The sequence below is a fragment of the Tamandua tetradactyla genome, chromosome 1 (genome assembly GCF_023851605.1).
Source record: "Tamandua tetradactyla isolate mTamTet1 chromosome 1, mTamTet1.pri, whole genome shotgun sequence".
Taxonomy (NCBI): Eukaryota; Metazoa; Chordata; class Mammalia; order Pilosa; family Myrmecophagidae; genus Tamandua; species Tamandua tetradactyla.
The window spans coordinates 45,197,478-45,217,547 of record NC_135327.1 but is presented as its reverse complement, the minus strand read 5'-3'; the positions used below and the strand labels follow the sequence as shown (position 1 = coordinate 45,217,547).

General features: G+C 38.7%; 1 protein-coding gene across 3 annotated transcripts in view; it reads left to right on the top strand.

Annotated features, from left to right (window-relative positions):
- Positions 1–20,070, top strand: part of MACROD2 (mono-ADP ribosylhydrolase 2) — a 2,249,967-nt gene that overhangs the window by 1,644,669 nt on the left and 585,228 nt on the right. The window lies entirely within an intron of this gene.

The following is a 20,070-nucleotide window of genomic DNA, read 5'->3' as shown; positions in this document are numbered from 1 at the left end:
GATGTCCACATGAGTGCTAGAAAGACAATGTTCCATTTTATGATGTTGATGAGTTTAGCCTTCTCCTTGGGTAGAAGATAGTTTAGTTGGAAATGTTTGTGTCTGAAAGCAAGCTACGGGGATCTGTTAAACATTTTTTTGTTTGTTTAAAGAAACAACAGTGCTGTTTTCCGTTAATTATTTTGTTTAATAATAATATTAATACTAATAAATTTCAACACTTCTTCACTGGTTATGGATATTGCTAATCACAAGTAGAAGTAAAGACTGACCAAATATATCCATTTTGGTGTTCACTCTTTCTTTTCTTCTTCCTTTGAATATTATAAATATGGCAACTTCAATTTAAGGGGGATGTTTCATTACCTTAAAGAAATAGAATTTAATAATAGCTCTTTTACATGTATTATTTTTGCAACAACCATATTCCTAGGAGAAGTACTGTTATACTCCTCCTCATCCAGCATTATGAGGTTGAATGACATGTTCAAGGTCGCAGATTCATAGAGTTGAGAGTCTGATACAGCTTTCCTAATTCAACAACTATTCCTCTTGGAATGCCAAGGAGGCCAGCATGAGTTCAGTACTTGAGAAAGCATGCCTTCTGTAAGATATCTCTTAGTCATAGTCTGTGCCCCTCAGTTGGGCTATCTGCTTTGCAAAAGTGTAGTATGTTTCATGAGAAGCAATTATTAAGTAAGAAGGTTGATAGATGCAAATCCATCATTTCCACTTGAATGGTTGGCAAAAAAACATGCCTCACTAACAGAAGTTCAGAGGTGTCATCTTGGCATATGAAGAAAGAATTCCTAAACACATATAATGGAGGAGATGATAATGAAGGGTCAATGTGTTGATTGCATTTACAGCTCATTGACAAGTTCTACTAATGGATTCTCTCTAAACTATTCAGAAAGTTATGTCCATAGAAATTTTGTAGCCTCGTGTTTCCTACCTGATGGCTTTTGCTCTGGTTTCCTCATTTACCTACTCTTTGAGTTATTCTTTTACTTTCATATCCTTTGCTTGCTCATTCTTATATCCATTGTGGAAAATTTAGACCATTTGAATTGAGGAAAGCAATTAGTTACTGCCATTGTAACTTTGAACATATTCTGAACTTGAATCCCTTTAAAAACTTATTTGAATATGCATTAACCAAATTAAATGAGTTTGTTTGAACACATCAGGTATCTAATACATGAATCATCAATGGTAGAACAAAGATAAAAGCTTTACAAATTGGTTATCTAGCAGTACTCTGATTTATTTTTTGTTCTTTTTTAAAAAAACAAAACAAAACTAGTTTAAGGACTTATGAAAGAGTATTGCTTCTTATCCAGGTTTTTTTTTTTTTATTACAGCATGCTTTGACATCTTCATTGTTTAAGCTATTTATTCATTAGTTCACATGTTTGATAAATATTTATTGAATCCCACTAAACAGCAGTCACTTTTCTAGATACCAGAGAGAGAGCACTAAAAAACAAAATTGATAGTCTAGGAAAAGAGCAACATAAGCAAGTGGAGGATTAAGTCACTTCAGACAGTGCTTTACAAAGTAAAACAGGGTAATCTGATAGTGAGTTATTTATCGGAAGATACAGTTGTAGGTAAGATAGAGGCTACTGTGAGAATGTACTCATAGAACTGAGATTTGTATGATGGCAGAGAGCAGGTCAAGCCCTACAAAAGACAGACGGGCGAACATACAACACAGAGGGAACAGTAAGAAAACCCCTGAAAGAATCATCTTACTCTTTGCAAACAATGATAAGATGGCCATTGCAACTGGAGCTGAGATGTGTAAGAAGAGCAGGAGACAAATAAGAGAAATTAGCAGGGGTTTGATCATAGGGTCTTGTGGTTCATCACAAGACATTGGATTTTGTTGTTGGACAGTTTTTAGCAAAGGAGTGACATCACCTGGTTTGTCATTAAAAAAAATAAAGGTCTTGGCTGCTCTTTGGAGAATGGATTTTAGAGATTAAAGGGAAGACCCATTAAGAAGCTCCTGCAGTAAATGCAGGCAAGAGATGAGGGTGCTTTGGGTAGAATGATGATGGAAAGAAATTACGAAGTAGCCAGGTTTGGAATACACTTAAACAGCAAAGCCACAGAAGTTGCGTGTTGTATCAGTTAGGATAGGGAGCTTAAGTGGCAGTTTCAAACAACCCTCAAATCTCAGTGACATGAAAGAGCAAAGGTTTATTTCTTGCTCGTGGTGGTTGTGTATCTTGAGTCAGCAAGAGCATTTTAAGCTACTTTAAAAAAAAGAAAGAATTATATCATAGATAGTTAAATATGAGATGGTTTTATATATCCAGGGAGGATTTCAAATTGGCACTTGGCTATTTGAACCTGGAGCTCAGGAAAGAAGTCAAAAAAGCATGGTAACATTACCAGATTACCATAAACTTTAACTTGGATATTAGTCTTAGTTTGAGATTGGTTGATTGCAAGCTATACACACTCAGTCAAGCTAGCTTAGGAAAAGGATATATTGTGTGAATGAGCAATGAAAAAAAATACCTTGAATCAAAGGACTGGAACTAGAGCAGGCTTTCATGAGTAACTGGAATCACAAATCATAAAGCCAACAAGAAGCAAGCTCGTACATTTTCATGCTTATACTTTTTCTGTGACTTGTTTCATTTTCATACTAAAACTTCTTGCATGGTGTCTTCTTTATTCATGGCTGTAGACATAAGGTAGGACAGACCCAGGGATCAAATGTGAGGTATGGACAAAGGATGAAGATTACCCACTGGCATTTGCAGTAAAATTAAGTATTGAGGCTTTGAGTTCAGAACCCTGAAAGAAAAGAATAACTGAGTTACCTATAAAAGACTGCCAAATGAGTAAGACAAAATGATGTCCGAAGCACCATGAGAAGATGGATGAACCTTGAGGACATAATGCTGAGTGAAATTAACCAGACACAAAAGGATAGATACTTATGATTCCACTCTCATGACCAGCATAAAGGTATAATCAGAGACTTATAATACAGAATATAGGAGACTTAGAGCTGATGGGTGAACTGTCAACTAATAAGTTGAACTCCAATGTAAGGGAATGATAGGAGTGAAGGTAGTTCTTTAGTGAGTCTATAACTAATACTCCCATATTGAAGATGAACAAGATTGAAAGGGGTTGTATAGAGGTACATGTCCCACTGATTAACATTAGGCATATAAATTAGTTCTCACAAGAATTACTTCAAAGACATGATTCTTGTACAAAGAGTGTTTAAGTCCAGGGTACAGGGGAAAACTGCAATTGCATGCTATGAGTTGTGTTCGAAAGGGAACTATCAGCATTACCACATCAACAGCGGAGGTAAATAATGGGGGGAGGGACAGGAGTTAAGAGGTGGTTTAGATTTCCTATTTGGTGAGGGTGTGTTTATTGGTTTTCTTTCTCTTGGGAACAATGAAATTATCCAAAATGGAGAATGTTGATGGACTGTGGACTTTGGGTCCTATACATGATGCCTGATGAAAGCCAGTGGCTGAATGATGCACTGATGGAGAAGTAGCTTGGTGAACAATGGTGTATATTTATGAATGAAGGTTGTGCTGCTGTAAAAAGGAACAAAGTTGTGATGTATGCAACGATGTGAATGAGCATGTGGGACATTTGGTGAGACAAAATAAGCCATAAAAGAACAAAAATGGGATGGTCACCTTTACAAAATGCTTATAAGAAAATAGGGGCCTAGATTGAAAGCTTTTAGAGTTGACACATTAAGTTCAGAGTGGTGATTATTATTTCAGGATTTTGAGAAGCTGTTATATATATATATACCCTGATATTAAGAGAAAAGGATGAAGCCGAACAAGTTGGAATTAAAGTAATTCAGAACACAGAGATAAGGAAGACAGTATCTGTATTTTAGAACCACACACATTTTTTCAGACCAGGGAAAAAGTTTATTTGGTCTGGAACTGAAATTTTCTGTAGTGCATAATCTACTTCAACCTGTCTGTATAGCTCATTTGAATAATTGAAACACAGGGAGCCCAGAATAAGAAAGAGGTCCTTTAATCCTGTATAGATTATTGTAATGCCTGGATATATCCTAGAGTATATTAAGCAGATAATCAAAAAGTATTAGCCAAGTCCCCTGAGGGATGGGAGAAAAATATGGAACTATTAAGCCTTACCATCAGGGAATCCCCTGATACTGTGTCAGACTTTAGGGACACCCAAATCAGTAGGCCATGCCCTTGATCATGAGGCTTACTCTTGTGAAACTTATGTAGGTAGCATAGAAGCTTAGACTACCTATAGGCATGCTGAAGAGTTATTTCTGGAGGACCTCTTTTGTTGCTCAGTTGTGGCCTCAGTCTCTCTAAGCCCATCTCTCCAAGTGAAATCATTGCCCTACCCCCTACATTGGGCATGACATCCATGGGTGAAAGTCTCCCTGGTGACATGGGAGATGACTCCCAGGGGTGAATTCAGATGGGATCAACAATTCCATCCTGACTAAAAGGGGGAAAAGAAGTGTAATTAATAAAGTATCAGTGGCAGATAGAGTTCAAATAGAGTCGAGAGGCTACTCTGTAGGTTGCTCTTATATAAACTTCAGTTAGACCTTGCTACCTATCATAACCTGCCAACCCCCAACCAGGACCATTCCAGCCAATCCTAAAGAACACCTAGGATAATATATAAGATTCCACAAGTGTTCCATGCACTAGAATAATTTTCCATAAACCTACAACCTCCAGATAGGTCTCTGGTCCAAATAAGTCCTGAAACCTAGTCCAGCCTCTCCAGGACATCAGATAGTTCCATCCCTACCCTGTAGGAGTAACAGACCTTCCAATATGAAAAATTTCAAATTGCCATAGCCCAAACACCCCTAAAGAGAGGGATGGAAAGATCAAAGTTGATGGTGGAGTTATACAGAGAAGATAGGATTTAACAAATGAATATGAATGCTGAATCACTAAATTGATATCTCTTTTAGTCTCTAGCATCTTAGAGCAGCTAGAAGTAAAAACCTAAAATTATGAAATTGTAACCCATGTCAAACTCTGAAATATGTTCTATAACTAATTGTGGTGCTGTGCTTTGAAATTTATAGCTTTTTGTATACATGTTATTTTTCACAAAAGAAAGAAAAAAAGTCAATAGTGATGATAAAACCCTCTAGTCTCCTATATTCTGGAGCAGCTAGAAGGAAAAATATGAGAGCATCATATGGTAACCCATGGCAAACTCTACGATCTGTGCTGTAACTACTTGGTGAAGAGTGCTTTGAAAACTATTGTTTTTATTTCTTTGCTTTATATATATGTTATACTATACAAAAAAAAGTTAAAAATTAAAAAAAAAAAACCTGCCAGCATGTAGCATGATAACCTTTCCATAACTGCCCCATTTTTCTCAAGTAGTAACTTTATTACAGAGATGAGACTCAGCCTCGCATGAGCCTGGTATGGGAAGGCTGCTTTGCATTAGCACCCTGTATTTTCATGCATTCCTCATTTCTCATGCAGCCTAAGAATATCATTCATTGTGAAATAGTGATTTCCCCCCTCTGCAGCTCTGAGACGCCCTTTCATATCTGGAAGTTAGCCTAAAAAATGTTATTACAGCTCTTGTTCTATTGTTCTATCCAGAGACTCATCTGGCATTGGGCTATTGGTCTCTGGGGCAATATGCATATTTTTAAGTTTTTCCAAAGAAAGCAGATGAAGAAATGGGTGTCTCTCTCCCCTAAAAGCTAAAAATGGCCTGATATTGTGAGATATTTCTCAGTTTGCAAAGATCATGTTCAATCATTTCAATTATCCCAAAGGTGTAAATTTCCTGCCACAGATGGCTCTTGTATTAAATCTTCTTTCAAACTCATCTTTGTAAAGGATTTAGGATGAAGATTTTGAGCTGGAAGATTAGTGGCTTTCCAGGAAACTGTTAAACATGGACACCTTCAAGTGCTAATCTTGGGCTCAGTTTTAGTATAAAACTAATTTGGTGGTGAGGAGTGCCCCTCCATCCCCCAGTTATAAGGAAGCAGATTGATGGAGAAAGCACAGCATTTTGGGAGACTCTAATTAAAGCTATGGACAGGTGCAGATGTCCAGAGCAGAGATGCGGTTCATCCTAGGCTGGCCCCCAGCTGTATCCCTGCAGACTGTTGGTAATGGCATTTTCCACAATTCTTCCCCATTCAGCCACTCCATGGGGATTTTGAAATTCTCCCTCCTCCTTTCCCCCCAAACTGCATCCAGCAGGCAGACCCCATTGTGCTGAGGTAGAAGCAATTCAATGGAGTAGCCTTCGGTTCATCTTTTTGCAGGCCCTTCATGGATGCCTGGCTACACTTGGGAACCATTTGTATGGAAGAACCCAAGCTCTGCATTTGTAAAAACCCAAATCAGTTTTCTTCTGTGTAGAAGAAAGATGGCAAGTTTTATTTTTTTTGCACATTGCATCCCATAGAGTTTGGATACTTGCCTAACATAATTTTTTCACTGTGCTTTAAACACAAACAGATTATTGTTCAAAATGTTAAATATCATCTACTTGTTATTTAAATTTTGTCCTGAAACTTCTGAGGGAAACATGACAACTAGGGTATTGCTGTTTGTCATTTTAAGCGGAGTGCCTGCAGATGAGGTGGGCATCCCAGAAATGTGCAGAGATAAGACAGTGTTGCTCTAAGACAGTCACCCAGCTCTGAGACTTGTGCCTACATATGGTCCCAGACTTTATCCAATGTGGCCTAGACATCAAGGTCAGCTGATGATAGCCAAAGAATAAAACTGGCCTTGCATTCATATCTGGTGCTCTTTGGAACTAAAAAAAATTGATTTGCTCTGTGCAAAGTGCCACCCTCCCTCTCCTGTTTTCCAACTTTCAGACACATAATTGACAAAGTAATGAAAAAGCTGAATAGATTCCCCTAGTCCCCAAAATAGAATTGAGACTCCATTGAAGAAATGCACATTCACCCTCCTGAAACATTCAGAAGACTGTTTCTGATGCTAATTTGACAAGGTCAGGGGCATGGCCACTTGTTTCCTCATTAAGGATCACAAAGGAGCCACTGCACTTTTGCTTCTGGTGCCAAACTGTTTTTTCCCCTTCTTGGCAGAGGTTTCTGAACATATGCAGTGTTAAAAATTGTTTGTCACTTTTAGTCCAGAATCACATTACGGATCACTGAAAAAAAAATTGCCAGTGTGGGGCCTGCCTGATGTCACTTAGATCAAATACCTTAGGATCTCCATGGCTTTTTAAAAAGTGGCTTAAATGTCACGTGCAATGATGCTTAGATTTCTGATGGGAAAACTAGATCCTTCACACCAAGCTCTAATACCTATGGACGATTATTTACGTAAATTCAAAACACATAAAACACCATCCTCCAATTCAACACAACACAAGGGTGTGGGTAACATTTAGAGACCTGGAAAGAGTAAATGGAAGTGTGCAGTACTCACCCCTGCGGAAATGTGTTTTCATGTCCACAAACATTGTCTGAATGTTTATGCCAACCTTCGTTTTTTGGTGTGATTTAAAGGCTTAAGTTTGTGTGTTTGGTAAAATAATTCCATCTTTGAAATAGCCACATTCTGTGCAAGAATGTGGTTATAGTAATAGTCATCATTATCCTAATACGCTGCTATAAAAATGTATCCTTTGAGTAGCTCAAGTGTGTTCTTCACGTGGAAACCATGATGATCATTGGTTGTGACATAATTAAGGAAAATTATTCCCAGACTTTGCACAAATACCACACTGCTTTCAGCTTTTTAAGAACCTTGATGATTTGCAAACACTTCTTTGTGTCTTCTTTCTTTCAAACACATACACACAAATGCACGTACACACAGTGCTTTCCCATTCCTGAGTTGTTCTTCACCAGTGTGGGGCCTTCCTGATGTCACTTAGATCAAATACCTTAGGATCTCCATGGCTTTTAAAAAAGTGGCTTAAAGGTTACATGCAATGATACTTAGATTTCTGATGGGAAAACTATATCCTTCACACCAAGCTCCAATACCTATGGATGATTATTTATGTAAATTCAAAACACATAAAACACCATCCTCCAATTCAACACAACACAAGGGTGTGGGTAACATTTAGAGACCTGGAAAGAGTAAATGGAAGTGTGCAGTGTGTTGATGTGTGAGGTGGGCTCTATCTATTTTCTGACTCTAAATTTGCTTTCTTGGTGTAAAAGCTTCTGACCTTCTTGGTGGGAGTGTTCAAGTGCTTGGTGTTACCTTAGACTGCCCTACATTAGAGTTTTCCAAAGGGATAAATCCAGTCAATCCAACTGCCCTACTCTGATCTAGGATCTACTCGAAACTAGGGGCACACCCCCAAGTCTTGCAGCCAACAGTTAAAGCCCCTTATGGTTGCCCCCGTGTTCCATAACCCAGTTTCCCTGCTAGTAAGAAACACAGCATACATGGGTCCATATGGATTTTGCTGTTTCACCTAGTGAGCATATCTGCAGCTAACCAGTGTTCCTGGGATGGGAAGCACTTGAGACAAGGTTAGTCATAGAGTGAAGGTTGTCAGAGCCCTGCCCTCTACTCTTACTCTGTGTAGAGAGCTCTTCTAAGTCTAATGTCTTATGTTTTCTTTCAGGAGAGAGGGTATGTCTGGCTGATCAAGGCTCCAGGGTGTTCTAGAGATAGCAACCAACAGTCCTGTGTAGATTGGGGCTAGCTTGTTGACTTCTGTGCTTTTCTATAATCAACGTATGTTAAGTCCAGTATGCCTCTATTACTGCTAGATAATCAGAATGGAGTATAGGTCAGGACGAAGGAAACCTGAAAAGAATACTCTGTATAGGGGTAGACCAAATATATGCAAATAAGTGTCTGGGAAATGGATATATACTGTCAGCAGGAATGGACTTTCTAGAAAGACTTCTAGGAGATGTAAGGTAATGTATGAAAGAGCTAAAAAGGGAATAGAAATCAATGTTTGGCTCCTGATATATCCCATGTCCTGAGTTTGGCTCTGTAACACATACTATTACATCTTCGCAGAACTCTTTGCAAGGTGGGTATTTTTATCTTTACTCTTGCAGATGTGGAAGTCAGAGTTCTCAGTAGAAAAGGATATTCATCAGGTCAATTGACTGGACACGTCTATGTTCTTGTATAACCCTGCTCTGTCACCAGTGCTGATTAGTCTAGGTTTGGGTATCTTACCCTGATTTAGCCACCTAAAGTACAGATGTAAGAATGGAGTCCAAAATAGGCCAGACTCTTTTCTTGGAATTTCTTTGCAAACCAGTGTCGGGGAAAGAAAATTCGGGCCCACTTTGGTGGTGAAGCTAAGGGACTTGGAGTCCAGGAACTGCCAACTGCCACATTTCCTGCCATCTGTGGTGTTCTGCTTTAGGAAGGTAATTTCTGAAGATGTCACAGATTGTTGGACATTTGGCAGAGTCATAGAGCCCATTCTGTTGATATAAGTGGAGAACCAAAATTGAGGCGAAATGTGATATATTTTAGCAAAATGGAGTGACCATCCATTTTTAGTTTATTTTTAACAACTCAAACTAACAGTTCTCAACTAGGGAAACGGAAGGGTTGAAAATCACTTGGAGGTTTTTGTTTTTCACCAAAGGTGCACGTTTTAGTTTATTCTACCCCTTTTGGAGCCGCCTTCATTACAACCAGGAAATAGGAAACCTGGAGGTAGGAGGTAGGCTTCATGGAAGCCTGTAGCAGTCAAAAAAAAGTATTATGGGCTATGTGAAGTAGATAGACTTTATAATTAATACTTAAGTGCCCAGAACTTTAAAATTCCAAAGAGATTTTCTTAGATTATGTGGCTGAGATGTTGCTGGGGTTGGGGATGGTGTTTGAAAGAGGATGGCTTAGAAGTTTGGCTTAAAGGTTCATAAACTATGAGGCAGCTTCCAGGCCTGTAGGACTGAAACAGTATCTCAACTCTCTATTCCCATGCAGCAGCATGGGAGTTGTGCCTCCTGAAAAAGGGGTGGAGAAATAGAGTGCACAGTTCATATATCCAGCACTGGCTGTTCTTATTCAAAAGAGGAAACTTGGGGTGGTAAGGATTAGGAGATAGAATTTTAAAAAATCATAGAACTTGGGTTTAAATTAGATTCTTTCACTTTGTGTGGTATTAGACAATCAAATCCATATCTCTGGATTCAGTTTCCTCATGTGTAAAATGCGGTGGGCAGACTGTGTCTCTTCTAGAACCAGAATTCTTGCCGTTGATGTTTGTCTCCTAGAATAGCCCCACTGAAAAAGCAGCCACAGCCATGACTTTGTCCATGTCACCAAAACATGATGAGACTTATAGAAGCCTTTGCTCTCTCCATTTCTTCAGATTCCTTGGGTCACATACCAAAGATCAAGGACCATTTGCCTGAGCTGTCTGGATGCCTTTAAGAGGATCCCTAACTCCAGTATGCTGTATTGTTAGAGTCAATAGTAACAGCCTTAAATCATTTAGTGTAGGTGGAGAGGCTGCCATGTTGCAGCTCTGTAAATGATCTGGATTATGTAATGGTTCCTAAAGAACCAACATTTGAAGCTATTTATGAAATTAAATATGTGATTATCCAAATGATGTGGCATTTTTATAAATAGACAATAAGGCTCTGAGCATGTGCTTGGATTTACATCAGAAACAGGGGTTTATAGAATCTGTATGGTCCTACTGAAGGACATTTTAAGTCATTTTCCTTAGGTGAAAGCATGTGTCTTCATTCTTTCTGGGTAGATAAATATGATACTTGGGCCCAACCCCAACTGATTGCTATGTTCTTCACCTAAATTAAGTAGCAATCGTGTGTAGCCTTTATTGAAAGAGAAATGGGTAGTCCTAAAACTGTCATCTAGCTCAACCCAGGCAAGAACAAAACAAGCACCTTTTCATTTTAGTGGAGTTAAATGATTTGCCTGCTGAAGGGCAATGTTCTTAACCATGGTTCTGTGTTAGACAGAAGCTATGGCCAGAGCTGTAGATACCTCACCATTTGTCCAATCACATTTGGCCTAAGAGGTGGCCTCTATGGAGATAAGATATCATTTGATAATGATCCTGCTGCTCACTGTGGTAAGAAACTCAAGTAGGTCTGTCAAAGCCATTGCTTCTTTAGTCTCTAAGTTATTCAACAGAAAATGTACTAGAAGAAACTTTGTCAGTGTGTGGACCTATGGAGATATAACATCACTTTCATCATGGATAAAAGCTGAATTGGAGGACATAGCCATAAACTGGTGATGCAAAGACATACTGACATGGCTTTTCTCATTCAGATGGAGTCCTTTCCATTTCTACTATGGACCCCTTAGAAGTCCCCTCACATCGTAACTTCAGGGCAAAGAAGTAAGCTTTGTGTCTTAAGTCCATACCAGGGAGCCTTAGCCATTTAGTGAGAAGACTCTTAATTTATAGGAAGAAGGGATTAAAAGGTTATTGAGTGATGAACAGTTACCTCAATCTGGGGTGAATCCAGGTTATTAAAACCTGGTCAGAAGGAAGTACTTACATTATGATCCCAGCTTTGGGGATCTAAGGCAATGAAATGAGGGTTTACAGGTGGATCCCCAAGGACCGACCTTAGACTTGAGTCTAGGGCAGGGTTGTAATCACCTGGCATGTGAGCTGCTAGGGAACAGGGTATGTGATGTCTTGTGACTATGAGGGGATACACATGCCCAAAAGTTCTATTATGTGCACTTATTAATAAAAGACAGAAATAAGGAGAGAGATCAATATCTTAAATGATGCAAATAATTTTCAGTTTTAACAATACATTTTTGTGTGAAATAAGGTAGGTGACTCCATTGTTCTTCTATTTGATCCAAATTCTCAAGGGTTTCTTAGCTTTTTTTTTGCATTGGGTGTGATGATAGTACATAATGATTTTTGTTGTTGTTGATGTGACATTGGTATTAAATACAAGCCAAAATTTCATCTGTTGTTCAATGGGTGCTTGAAAACTCCAGCAATCTCTTCTATCCTGGAGAAAAAAAATTGGTATGATGGACTTACTGAGAAAGGATGTGCCAGTTTCCAACATAACGCCTTCTTGCAGTATGTTCAAGCTTAATCTTGCCTGTGTGGTATCGTTACTATATGTGCCAACTTTAGAGCCTGAACATGACATGAAAATAACTTGAGTGCATTTTTTGCAGCATAAGTGTTGGTTGTTTCCCTTGGACTGAGCTGCTTTTCCTACTCTGTTTTACACTGAAGTACTTCCCTAATGACACAGAAGTTTCTCAGCTCATTAGTGAGATGCTGGCCTGGGAATAAGGAGATACAGGGAGATGCTGCAGCCATTCTGTACTGTTTGTTCCTCACCTGTAGAAAAAGGTGACAACCACCTTGGGAAATGGTTAAGTATAATATTTGGGCCCAACTACAGCCAACTGCATAGACTATCTGGAGGAACCAGCATAGTATATTTTAAAAACTTCTCCAGCTAGTGGTGGAACGCGATTAGACCACTTACTCTCATATCGTCCAGCTAAAAATACTAAGGTACAATCTCATATTTATTCTCTTCAATGTGGGACAGGCTATGCTAAGTGGGAACTGTGAGAGACAATCCTCCCTTTCAGCCAGCTTACTGGTAGCCTTCCAAAGAACTTTGGATGGAGTATATTGTTTAGATAGTACAAGGGTGGTCACCACTGCCTTCCTACCAATGAGTGCTTGTTTTTTCAGTTCCATAATCCCCTTTGAACTGGATTTACACATAAACCAGTTTGATGATGTCTACATGTAACATGCCATCTCTCCTCATGTTAAATATCTATAGGAAATGCTAGACAGCTTTTTGTGGCACCCTTCTCATATTTGGGCCTTTTGTTCTGTTCTCAAAAGCATTCTACTGTATTTCCAACTCACTGTTTATAGTAATCATTGTCTCTGCATGTATGTTGAGATGCATGAGATGTATTGAATAATTACTAAAAGATATTAGCATATGCAGTTGTGTTACTGAAGTAGTTATTGTAGCCAGATTAAAAAATAACAAAAGAGCACAAAGCTAGCAGATCTATCTCTTGGACCTATTATAATTATGTTGATTCCTTAAAAACATTTTGAGAATAAAGAGCTCAATCAGGTGAAACACATTAACTCTCCCTAAGCATGAGGACACCATTTGACATGACTGCCAGAAATTTTTTCTGGTCAGTATGCCATTGCTCATTCTGGGAACTGTTTACACCACCCACCTATGGCTGTGCAGCTGTGTGCTACCAACAATGTTTCCACAATTCTCTGCCACCGACACAATTAACTTTCTTTAAGGAATTAGAAAATGAACTGTTACATTAAAAGTCATTGCTGAAAATACTAAGCACTTTAATGTAGTCTGCTGTTCAGAATTTTATTCTGAAAACAATTATAGCATGCTGGGGTGTGTGTTTGACAGTTCAAATTGAGCTACAAATGACCTGGGTGTGATTTAGCTAAGCTCGGGGCAGCTTAGGAATGTATTAAGTTGGGTAATCATCTCATATGTTTTTCTCCTGGGTTCAGTGACATTTACGAAGTTCATTTTTCTGAGAAGTTTTTCTCTCTGCAAATTTAAACTCAAGGGAAATAGGATCCATATGTTACTGATTCATTTGTACTAACTCATCAAAACCCTCTTTTTTTATAAGTTATTGGATGTCTGCAGAGAATTTTGAGTGTTATTTTTGTGAGTGCTTTTAAGACTTTTTGTCTAAAGACAGGAAATGGACATTTGCCAGTGGTAAGTGAACCCCCCAAATAGTCATGTTGTATTTAGGAGACAAAGGAAAAACAGAATTCATTCCCCATTTTCTAAGTAGAGTTAAGTAATGGTTTTACATAAAGGCTGTAGATAAACATACACCTTGGATTGTATTATTAGATTAACTAAATGTGCAATTAAAGAAATTCCATGAGGTGATTGGAACAGGAATGGGATTTAAATCCCTCCTCACACTTTATCTGTGAAACTCCTTAAGAGCTGTTGTTTTACCCAGCGGTTTAGAGCCTTGCACAGAGTGAAATAAAATATCTTCAATGTGGATAGCACAGGTTCTGTGTGTGATGCAAAGAAAGAGATATATAGAGAGATTTATCCAAACCCTACTTACATATTGCGCTTAGTAATTCTCCATGTTGAATTTCAGAGACATACCTTGGAAGATCTAAAATAATGTAGTATCCTGCTTCATTACAGATGAAAGTGATCCTTTTGGCCTACCAAAATTAGGTAACTAATTTCAAAAGCAATTAGATGAAATCCAGATAACTGGATTTCAAAAGCTAATCAACTTGAGTTTGGGCTTTCGCTAAGTAAAATAAATATAAATTTCAAAAAATCTCACAGGTTTGAGATTTTTTACCCAACAGGTGTTGGGTTGTGTAAGCACTTCACCTGGATTACCTGATTTAATTATGACAATCTTATGGATTGGGCATAAATAATCCCCCATTTTATAGATGAGGGAAATGAGACTAAGATGACCTAAGTACTTTTTCAAAGATCACACAGCAAATGAATGGCAGAGTTGGGGTTTAACTCAGGGTTCTAAGTTCATATCCATGATCCTCAAAAGCATTGTTTTTTGTTTCTTAATGATTGTTCTAGTTTGCTAGCTGCTGGAATGCAATGTAACAGAAACAGAACAGCTTTTAAAAAGGGGAATTTAATAAGTTTCTAGTTTATAATTCTAAGGCTGAGAAAACTCCCAATTAAAACAATTCTGTGGAAATGTCCAATCAAAGGCATTCAGGGGAAGATACCTTGGTTCAGGAAGGCCGATGAAGTTCAGGGTTTCTCTCTCATGTGAGAAGGGCACATGGCCAACACAGTCAGTTTCTCTCTCATCTGAAAAAGCACATGGTGAATGGTCAGGGTTCCTCTCTCATCTGGAAGGGCACATGGTGAACATGGCATCATCTCCTAGCTTCTTCTCCTGGCTTCCTGTTTCATGAAGTTCCCTGAGAGGCATTTTCCTTTATCTCCAAAGGTCCCTGGCTGGTAGACTCTGCTTCTCATGGCTATGTCATTCTGCTCTGCTCTCTCTGAATCTCTCATTCTCCAAAATGTTTCCTCTTTTATAGGATTTCAGAAACTAATCAAGACTCATCCAAATGGGTGAAGACATGCTATCACTTAATCCAACGTAACCATTCTTGACTAAATCACATCATCCAGGGAAATGATCTGATTACAGTTTCAAACATACAGTATTGAATAGGAAATGGGATTTTGATTAAAACATGGCTTTTCTAGGGGACATACATCCTTTCAAACCAGCACAATGATTAGATAGAATCTATATGAGAGATCTTTTTTCGGTGCTTGTAAAACTCACTACAGTCTAAGATTTCTTCTGCCATGATCCCATGGTTCTTCTATGCCTGTGGTTACAGCATTTATGTAAAGTTGTATTGTAATTTTTGCCTCAAACCAAGATAGTGGGGGCATGGCTTGTATATTACCTAGGGTTCTCTAGAAAAACAATCAGAAGGAGATATAAATATAAAATTTATAAAAGTGTCTCATGTAACTTTGGGGATATAGAGTCCAAGGTCTGTAGGGCATGCTGTAAACTGGTAGCTCCAATGAAGATCCTCAAAGAACTCTCAGGAGAAGTTGGCTGGCTGAAATAGGAAGAATGATTGTCTCTTCTGAATCCTCCTTTAAAGCTTTCCAGTGATTAGATTAAGCATCACTCATTGCAGAAGATGCTTCTCTTTTGAAAATGCAATCAGCTGTAGACACTGCCAATGTGGTCATGATTAAGTCCATGAAATGTCGTCCTAGCAACAGGCAGGCCAATGCTTGCCTGGCCAGACAACTGGCACTACCACCTGGCCAAGATGACATGAACCTGACCGTAACAGCGTGGTTGGTCAGTTTTTATTTCCCTACCCCCTCCAACATAGTGTCAGCCCCATACTCATTAAAAGTTGGATGGAATCATTATTACATGGGTCCTTTTATTAGCTGCCTGCAGCACTTCTAGGCTCCTAAACCTTCATATGGCTAGGAAAAGTGTCACAAGGTCAGCATACCAACATTTCTAAGCAATGGATGCTGCCATTAGTAAAGTTTGCTCCAATGACAAGCCCACTGAGTTTCTGAATCTCCCTAAATTCTCCATGTAATTTCAAATGCTCCTTGAACCTCCTGTTTAGGGAGGTCCCTGTAATGGCTCCAATATCTCAGTGATCCTGCCTGCTTTGTTTAGAGTACATGGTTCTTAAAGTGGCAGATTCCTCTACTTACTCCTGTCAGAGACGTAGGAGAGCTCTTTTAAAACTATCACTGTCTTTTACTGTGGTTGGAGATTTGCCTGTTAACTTCCCAGTGATTTGTGGACAAGTACTGTGGAATTTCACCTGTGAGATTTTATTTTATTTTTTTAATCCAGAAGGCCTGGCACATAGATACATTTATTAATACATTTTATCAAGGTTTTCTATTTCTTACGATGAAACTGAGCATGCATGAAGCTAGGACATCTGTCTCACACTGACTTTCTTATCGGTGTCAGTTTTTGAGTGTACTAAATAGGTTTTAATCTGTACTCCAGTGGCTCTCCAAATTAAGATTTATGCCTCATTCTCTCCCCTCCACCACCAGATAACCATAGGGCCTATGCGTGGCTCAGGGTTGGGGGAAATTCACTCTGTTTCCTTCTTCTAAGAAGGGATGGCAGTGTGCTGGAGTTAGGCAGCTTTAGGCTGTTGTCTAAGATGGGGAGCTTATTCTAGGGACAAATTAGAGAAAAGCAGGTTCCTGAAGGCTCACTACTTATGCTTTTGAATCCTTGACAGATTGTTTGGTTGCTGATGTGCGCCATGTTTTTAACACTTTTGTCTACCTGTCCTTCTGTTTACCTGCAAAGACTCGTGTGATTTTAAATATCAGGGAACATCAGCTTTTTAGGTAGCCACTACATTATCTTTTCTCCAGTCTATCTACTTTTACTCCTTCTTTAGAAGAAAATAATCTATGCTATGACATCAGCATTTTCATTTCCAGTTATAAAGTATGATGATACCACTTTTTATAGTCATATACATCCTGGGTATTGTGCCATGTTTATACAAAGACAGTGGATGCAGTTTCTGTCCTAGGAGAGCTTACCATCTGATGGAGGAGGTAACAGGAGTGGAGAATATAAAGGAATAATGTGATGAGTGCTGGGATGGATCGGGGCTTCTATTACCTTGGTAGTAAAACCCAAATGCCTCCACTATCACATGCCTTCCAGATCTCCAGTCCAGATGCTTAAGAATTCTCAGGGAGTGTGTGAACTTTGGGTAATGTACAATTATTTTCAGTAGCCTCTTTGAAATCTGGTACTTGCATTATGACTACAGCCATAAAACCATAGTAGTATCCACAGATTCTGTGACTTTATTAATTGGGAGCCACATACTTCTTATCGTGTGTCCATTGTTGCAGATCTGAATGTGCTATTAACACTCCTCAAGACTTCCAGTACTGAAGGTTATTTGACCTGCTATTAGATCTCCTTCCTCATGTGTTAATAAAGAAGCACAAGTGTGCCTGAGCATGCACTTATGTTTGAGGGAGAAAAAAAAAAAAGCACAAGTATTACCAGAACACACAGTTTTTCTCATAATTATCTCAATAGAATTGTACCCTCTGTAATCTTTTGTATTTGATTTTATGTATTTAAAAGCCATCTTCTGAGAAGGATCCAAAGATGCCACTCAACTGCCAAAGGGGTCCATGGAACAACAAAAAAAAAACCAAATCTATTGCCTCTCTGCCACAGGCTTTTCTCTCCCTTGCTTACTGGCCTTCCCCTTGAGTCCACCCGCAGATTCGATCCTCAGGCCACTGTTTTTGCATCTCCCTCTCTTTCAAAACTCTGCTCAGCTGAATTCTCAAATATCACCTTTTCACAAGCCCTTCCTCTGGGGACAGCTGCCCTTTCTTTGCTTTCCCTCACTTCACCCTATGTGTATTTTCCTAATATTCATCACTATTTGAACTGTTTGTATTTATTGGTTTATTGGCTGTCTCCCCCACTGAAGTGGGATCCCTATTAGAGAAGGGACCTCAAATACTTTGCTCTTTTGTATATTCTTGAACAGTACCTGGAACAAACTAATTACTTGATAATTAAATACGTATTGATCAAAAGGTGATAAATAAGTGGATAGAAGGGGGCGTGAAGAGAAGGGGTATTGCCAAGACGACTAAAGGTGTTTGCAAAAAGCGTGGAGCTAATAAACAGGGTGGTGGGGCCTGGAAGAAGAGTGTTTATTGAAAACAGCGTGGCAGCAAGGTAGGCAAGGCCCTTGGCCTTACTGCCTTCCCTTGGCTCCTGAGCAGGTTATAAAGCAGGTGCAAAGTGATTCTTTTTTTGATAAGAATAGAAAATACAATTTAAAGATTTCATTGATATTAATAGACAAACCTGAAAATGCTAATGGAGAAGATTGCTGAACTATATCTTATTGCCTAAACCTGCTGCCCATGTCCCCCAGTAAAGATGAACAGGCATTATTTGCATAATGTACAGATGCAAACTATCAGGAGTCTGAAATTAACATTGCTGGGCAAAGGCATTCTTTTTCAAAGGTACCCATGATAAAAGTGAACTCCTGAGAGAACTTGAGCATACAATCTCTGGTGCTGGAAGAGCAAGCTTTATGAAGAGAGAAAAAAAAAGGTAATGGTTTCATTGCCACCAGATTGCAGTGTCTTGACACACAGTTTGAAATGTCTGAATCTGACATTTAATAGCGGAGATGATAGTGGCCAAATACTTCCCGAGGTCAAATTCATGCAGAGTTCCTGAAAAGGTGAGAAATCGCTGAGATCTGTAATGACAAAGCTGATGAGGGAAGATTGGTGATTTGGTGGTGGTAACAGGAGGAGCCTCTAAAATAGCTTGTGAATGATTTATCCCCTTGACAGCAGAGCATATTGACAATAGCAGAGTGCTAATTAAATACCAACTACTGAGAAAATACCGTACATTTCTTTTGGCCTGGTTTTGGTAATTCCATACTTCAAGCCGAGACAAAATTATTTTTCCAATAAGGGTTTCATTTTATACCTAAATTTTATGCCCTTCCATTCCTTTTTTATTTTCCTGCATTCTCTAGCATGTTTGGTTGGAATTAAAGGGGAGAAGGAAGGAAGGATTGGAGAGAAAGGCATGTGGAAGAGAAAGAAAGAAGGATGGTTGATGGGAAGAAAGAAGAAGGAGGAAACTTCCAAGTATTCTAAAAAAATTTATATGACAAGGGCACACTTCTGCTCCTTTCAGTGTGTGGCTAACAATGATATATAATAACTACTGTTTATTAAGAACCTATCATGGCTTGGCATTTTAAGTGCTTTATGCCTAATGAGTTAATATTATTTACTATTGTGCTAAGTGTTAAGAATGAGTCTTTCCAATAACTTTTGTGGCATGGGAACTTTCTAAATCTTCTTTTTAAACAAGGAAACGGCAACAGATAAGAGAGCACTTTGCCTTAAATGTGTTGTCTTGTTTTCATGAATTTCTGTAAGACAAATTTTGAAGAAGCAGTTCACATGGAAGCATTTTATAAGTTAAAGTTTGCCAAAAAATACAATTAAGACAAATTTAAGGATAGCCTATAAGAAAATTAAGCCTTGTATCCATATTAACTCTTAGTTCCAGTTACAAAAAGAAATGGAGTCTTACTCATAAACATAGCAAAGGCTAATGCAACCTGTGTTTGCAAGTAGCTAAAATAGGCTGGAAGAATTAGACAGCTAATTCTTGATGCTTGATCTTCTTTGTTCCCTTTCTGGCTTGCCCTGTGTTCTAGTTTGCTAGCTGCTGGAATGCAATATACCAGAAATGGAATGGCTTTTAAAAGGGGGAATTTAATGAGTTACTACTTTACCATTCTAAGGCTGAGAAAATGTCCCAATTAAAACAAGTCTATAGACATGTCCAATCTAAGGCATCCATCCAGGGAAAGATACCTTGGTTCAGGAAGGCTGATGAAGTTCTGGGTTTCTCTTTCAAGTGAGAAGGCACATGATGAACACAGTCAGGGTTTCTCTCTCGGCTGGAAGAGCAC